Source organism: Schistocerca piceifrons, chromosome 4 (assembly GCF_021461385.2).
Source record: "Schistocerca piceifrons isolate TAMUIC-IGC-003096 chromosome 4, iqSchPice1.1, whole genome shotgun sequence".
In the NCBI taxonomy this organism is placed as follows: Eukaryota; Metazoa; Arthropoda; class Insecta; order Orthoptera; family Acrididae; genus Schistocerca; species Schistocerca piceifrons.
The window spans coordinates 633,216,880-633,224,065 of NC_060141.1; positions in this window are offsets into that span (position 1 = coordinate 633,216,880).

The following is a 7,186-nucleotide window of genomic DNA, read 5'->3' on the forward strand; positions in this document are numbered from 1 at the left end:
CCAAACAAGATTTCCCGTTTTATGCAAATGGTCACGTTAACCACTTTGGCTGTCTGTGTGTGATCTACAGACAGACCCAGACTTCCATATGTCATTGTTCCTGAGTGACAACCTGTACTTGTACACACACATGTAATTCCTGTATGGGAGAGGACGTTTCAACCGAAAGTCAATGCCTGACATCAGTGGGTAAACACGATGTTGTAGGGCCTGTGTTGTTAAGAAGAACTAAGCAATTTTCCGTTGGGCATGCAAGCATGAACGACGACATATGCAAGTTTGGGTCTGGCTGTGAGTTGTGCATGGATAGCCAAAGCAGTAAAGGCAACTGCTCATGTAAAGTGGGAAATCCAGGTTTGAGTCCCAGTCTAGAACAAATTTTCATTGGCATCATTTCCTTATACAGCTGTTGGTTGTTTGTATTCACAACTGCAAGTACATTTTATATATTTCATAATGACTGTAATCGCCAAAGTGCCTGTACCTCTGGACATGCATGTTAGGTTACTTGGACTTCAATATGAGAGTCGCATCTGACAGGTGGGTCGCCATCATTCTGAGGTCTGAGTGGCTATCCGTACGCATCCCACGTGAGAAACATCAGTATATAATTATTCACAACATCAAAAAGATTTTTATGAGAATAGCACTCAGAAAGTGGGACACTATGGCATGTCATGGATTTAGATATCTAAAGTTGAGAGTATTGATAGGAATGTTACACAAGATAGAGAAAGACATTAATTTCTTCAGCCTTAGAAATAAATCTGCAAATTTATGGAACATGTAAGTGTAAGAAAATAGGGCATTCAGATGTTTAGCAAGCTTTTCTCATATAAAGTGATAAAAGGAAATAAAGGAAACAAGCAAGGAAGCAACCAGGCTAGTTGACCAGGGAAGGTAATGAGAACATATGATACTTTCAAAAATTGTATAAATGAATCTCATGTGGGGGCCATGGTGGGTCTGTCTTATAAATTCATAAGATAAATGATAAAAGTGTACAGCACTCCATTACCCCTACCCCCTATCATTCTCCCTCATCATCTCCCTCTCCTTCTCTGCCCCTCTATCACACATAAACAAAATAAAACTGGTTGCAGGTGATGTAAATTGGGTTGCCTATCTTAAGGTGCATGAAATATTTTTCTCAGTCAGTTTTATTTTGCCCACACTGTAATCCTAAGTAAATCACTGTAAGCCACCTGTGTGAAGGCTCTGGCCTCTCGGTTTGGAAAGGCATTCTTTAGGAAAGATAAATTATTCCTCTTCTGTGTGAAGCCACATTTACTCATAGGCACTTGGAAGAGATTGGATTGTCTTGTCAGACATTTCACAAAAGAATGAAACGGTTCAAGCTACATGGAGAATATGAACATCCAATAAACACACTCACCATTCCGATTTCTGGAGGAGGACTGTTTGCTGAAACAAAACTTATGGATATAGATGCTTTACATTCTTAGTATTGATGAGCAGCATCATGGTCAGACTTGCTGTATTTTCATTTGAGACAATTTTGTTTTGCATTAGAGGTGGAATGCAGTCATTTTTATTTCAACACTGCCTATTCCTGAGAGTAAGTTTGCAAACTGATGCTTTCTCTGGAATTATTCATTTGTTTGTGTTGTAAAAATGTTATTAGGTACCAGAGAGAGAGAGCATACAGAACAAGTACAGACTAGAGATGAGTACAGATAGACAGGTACAGACATGATGACTACAGACTTATTGATATGTGTACAGACTGCCAGCCAGACACTGACACTGAGAGTGGCGAGCTCTTCCTTTGCTCGGGGGGAAGGGGGGAGTGGAGGCCAAGCAGGTGAATACTATTCCTGCAGAACCTATAGTTGGGTGGGAGGTGCAAAGGTGCAAGACTGGACTTGTGGGTTAGCATGTGGTGATGTGGAAAAGATCCTGCAAGCTTGAGATCCCTATATCCTCATGGAGCTGACAAGTCTGGTAGTTCCTCAGGAGGTGCAAGGCGAGTTTGATGCGATTGTGCACTCATTATAGTGTTCCAGTAAGAGAGGTAGCAGTGTCATCCCACACTATTGTGGCACACACCAGAACAGGACGAACGAGTAACAGATCTACTGGGCTGCAATGGTGCAGAGCAAGCAGTGACTTGGGGTTGATGATTGGGTAGAGAACGTGAAGATGGCCACTGCCTTGCACCTGGCACCTGACATCTTGGATGTGCAGTAGCCATTTGAAGGGGCAAGCTAGGGTCACCCCCAGGTACTTCCCCATCTGCAACTACTGGATGGCGCCTCTAAGGATGGCTGACAGGTGAAAAGGCAGGAGGCTGATGGGAGACCACTGCCTGGCTTTTGGTGGCTTTAAATTTGTGTCTCTATTTCTTGGACCAGGTGTCCAGGGCCTTGCTGCCAAGCTGGAGACAGTGGCGCATCAACACCGCATTCAAGGATCGTTTAGAGCCATTTCATTGGAGTATAAACTCAACTGCATGATTTCCACCTTTGGGACATCAGCCATATACAGAGAGTAGAACACGGGTCTGAGCACCAGCTCCTTTGGCACCCCTGTTTAGATTGGCTACACTTTCGACATTCCATTCTCTGCCCAGATGTAGAACATTCTATCAGAGAGGTATGAGCATAGAAGAACCCAGTGTGATTTTGGCAGCCCTTGTATAAAGAGTTTATACACAAGGCCTCATGCCACATGGAGTCAGACACCTTGAAGACTAGAGCAGGACAGCCCACCTGACCCAGGTAGAGGGAGGGGGGGGGGGGATATGGTGCCATTGGTGAAGGAAGTGCATGGTATGGCGCCAAGCACTGCCATCATTGCTACATAGTGTTGAAATCAGGGCAGCCCCAGTCATGGCGATGGCAGTCTTCAATGGCTGCTTTAATTTTGTGATGCATTATGTTGAGGTTTTTGGCTGACATGTAAGCTGCCATTCATGAAACAGGCGATTTGTCTCCATGATTGCTTCCCCCGAGCTGAGGCAGGAGTTGCCTGGAGAAGTTGCTGTGGTCAGATGACCTCCTAGGCAGAGCTCTATTCAGCACATTTAGTGTTTGATGATAAAATACTGCAGTGCATCATCCATCCTGCTCGGGTTGGGTGTATTGTCCAGCCACAAGGGTTAGAACCATGCCACATCATTGCCATGGTAGGTTTGGTGGTGTGCGGGCTAGGCCGTCCTTTCGAGTGCCATGTCAAACACCACTGGAAGGTTATCAGGGCACAGGCCAACAGGAAATGAGAGACACCACTGAGGATCAAGATATCAAGGACGTCACGAGACCCCTGCTATTGGGGTAGAATGTGGCGTCATGCAATCCAAGGAGGGTGGTCCCATGCTGCAATGCAGTGCAAAGAAGACACTGGCTGCTGTGTTCACAGACTGTGAATGCCAGTGAGTATATTTCCCATTGCACTTACCTGCAAGGAACAGCTTCCCTGGCATGAATATGAGGACATCAGATTGAGCAGTGTCCAGAATCCCCCTCGGCAGCTAGTAGACTGCAACGTAGCTGATCAAGCCCAGAGAAGGGTGCACTGCAACGCTCATGGCTTTAATAGCAGTGAGCTCCAGCAGGTGAACTTGGAAATGCTGGAGAGACTGCTTGACATAGATGACAGTGCTCCCACCAGCGGTCAAGATGTCTGTGCAGTATCAGGAGTCACTGGCCACCCACATACAGACTGGAGGTTTCAGAAAGATTTTGCTGACCAGACAGATGTCAATGTCCTTGTCCTGGAGGAATTGGCGAAACTCTCCTTCCTGGAGTTGGAGACTGTTTGTTTTGAAGGCGCAAATGGTGAGACCCAAGATATGGCGATTATCCATAGCAGATCTAAGGGACAGAAAAAAAAATAGTGTAGCTATAGTCGCGACTGCTGCAGTAGCAGTAAACATGGAGGGCATAAACGACCAACAACCAACAGTGTCTATGCTAGTTCAGCAAAAGCAATAATTATTCTGTCCCAATGTAGCACACATGCCAACCAAAGGAGAAAAAACAATATGCCGTGCTGAACATAGATTGCGGCAGGCTGCAAACAAGTACAGGAAATTGCTGTGTATTGTAGCTTACAAGAAAACGCTTGATGAGAGCCAATGATGGGGGGCTCAGCCATGCATACAGTTGCGAGTGGAGGAGCGAAACAGCTGCTCCAGTGTCTACATGAAGCTCTTTCATGTTGTACAAAGCCTGTGGTGCCAGTTGGAAGTGCCACACGGTGCCTTTTTTCTAGGTGCCAACAGAGTTGTCCATTGCAGTGAGGTTTCCTGGTTGCGTTGTAGCAGCTTCCTCTTCATCCAGCAGGCTTGCTGCTGTGCGCCAATGTTTTCCACAAACAATAATGTCTCCGTCCCCCTCCCCTTTCCCCTGTGAATGGAAAGCGCAGGAAACAGCGATCGAGACTGGATTTACACAATGAAGGGTGCACTGACAAACATCTACGGCAGGTACGAGTGGAAGGGTCATATCCCTGAGCATGGAGCCAGTAGATTGCTGCATGAGGAAAAAGTCGATTCAAGTACAAGGGTGCATGAGTGATGAACAACTGAGCCAGTTCTGAAAAAGGGGTAGTCGACACAACTAAGAGAGGAGGGCCACGTCCGAAAATGGGGGCCTACTGACACAACAACGAAGAGTGGGTGGCCATTCCCAAAGAGGAGGCCAACTAACAGAACAATAAAAAGAGGAAGGCCTTTCCTGAAAAGGAGGCCACTAGCAGAACAACGAAAAGAGGGAGGCCATCCCTAAAAAGGAGACCATAACAAAAAAGAAGCGTTACCAGTGTCCAAATCCATCACCTAAAAAACAGCAAAGTGTTGGTTGAGCTGTTGGTAGAAACTTGCCAAACCCAACATGCGCTTCTTACCATTTTGCATACTTCATTCTTCTGTTTGTGCAGCAATTTTCAAGTAAAAACCTTAAACTACATATTTTTGTGTTAAAGTCATTCAGACAGGATCAGGTGGTAGTAATGAAAGTGCAACTACTTACAGAGGTCCAGTGTGGGCTGTAGTTATCGTAAGGCAACAAAACTTAGTAGATATTCTAATAATTTGAAACTGACCAACACTGGAAAAACTAGTTACAATTTTAGCCACCAGGCACGTGTCTGGCACTGTGAGTGCAAGAAATACATTTAGAAATATTTCCATATGTAATGGATAAGGAATGGACAGAATGGGTCAAAGAAGTGAGAAAGGCATAATGTTGATTTTAGTATTAGCTGCTGCTTACATAATTTGTTCAGTATGAACACTGGAGACGCCCACAAGATGCTGTACAGCGCCAGATTTGCACCTGGTGGCCAAAATTGTAACTAATTTTTCTCCACAATAAGTCGCTTCCACATTAACACTTTATCATATCTACCAAGTTTCGCTGCCATACGACTATTAGAGTCCACACTGAACCTCTGAGAGGAACTGCACTTGAATTGTAACCACATGGTACTTCATTATAGGTAACAGCATCAACTGAAAAGAGTCTGAGGTTTCTATTAAGGCTGTCTGACAGATAATTAATATAAAACATGAACAGCATGGGTAAAAACACACTTCCATGGTGCATGCCAGAAGTTAATTCTACATCTGTCGATGCATCTCCATCCGAGATAACATTCTGTGTCCTCCATAACAAGAAATCCTCAATCAAGTCGCAGATTTCGCTTGATACCCTATAAGGCCACATTTTCTATAATACTGAATCAAACGCTTTTCAGATGTGGTGTACTGGAGGTTCAATGCAGGACATTAAAATTGCAACAGAATGAAGCAATAAATGCCACATTAGGATGAGCTAACTGAATATTTAGCTGTGAAAATGATTAGCATTTCAGGTAGCCACACAGACTGTGTGACGACTTGTGAACCACTACAGTCTGTCAGCAAGACGACCATTGTTGCTCCTTCCGCTGACGCCACGCTAGAGAGAGTTGTGTCGACAGTGGCGGCCTCAGTGATAACACTGAACACAAGTTGGAGAGAGACATTCATTTCTTCAGCCTTAGAAATAAATCGCCAAATTGGTGCAACATGTAAGTGTAAGAAAATGGGGCATTCAGATGTTTAGCAAGCTTTTCTCATATAAAGTGATAAAAGGAAACAAGCAAGCAAGCAACCAGGCTAGCTGACCAGAGAAGGTAATTAGGACATACGATACTTTCAAAAATTGTATAAATGGATCTCACATGGGGGCCATGGTGGGTCTGTCGTATAAAAGTGTACAGCAAAGTGACAGCTCTCTCTCTCTCTCTCTCTCTCTCTCTCTCTCTCTCTCTCTCTCTCTCTCTCTCCCCCCCCCCCCCCCTCTCCACTACCCCTACCCTCCTGCCATTCTCCCTCACCCTCTCCTTCTCCGCCTCTCTATCACACATGAACTAAATAAAACTGGTTGCAGGTGATGTAAATTGGGTTGCCTGTCTTAAGGTGCATGAAATATTTTTCTCAGCCGTTTCAAACGAGTCCCATTCCTATGTAGAACTTCACGATGGACGTATCCATGTGTGACGGTTATGAGGAGAATGAAGATTGCCAGACTGCATTCATCATCGTCATACAGCCCCAGTACTGATATGTTGAAATGATGATTTGGATAGCATTGTCGCCTTAAAGCCGATGGTTAAGCCCTATCTTTGGGGGTTTCCTTGACGTTATGATTCATCAAAACAAGACTGAATGTTGCCTGTGCTGTCCCGATCTGTCTTGACAGAGGGTGTTCAGCTACTGCCCTGGCAAGCATATTCCCCAGATCCCTCGCTTGTTGAAAACCACTGGTCATGGGATGCTGACTGATTGGCACACCACCACTCGATAGTACTAATACGGGGCCTATTAGACCTGTTAATCAAGGTTTTTCATGAGTTTTAGGTCCGTTGTAGAGGAACCTATCCTGAGATGATGACTAGGGGCTTTTCATGTGATGACCCCTAGTTTTAGAGGAAATCGATGTTGAAGTTTTAGGCGCATTTACTATATCCGTAACGTTAAATTCGAGGAGCGTTCCTCGGTCAATTTCGGTTAGAAAAATGCGGTATCTGTTTTGGGGTGTCGTGGAATACTCCCGCTTCAGCGCGTATAGTTTCGTGAAGTTCCAGTAGGTGGTGACGCTGTACGTAACATTCAAAATGATGTCTATAACAGAGGTGTATTCCATCAGACAGCTGTCATTGAGTTTCTCTTGCGGAA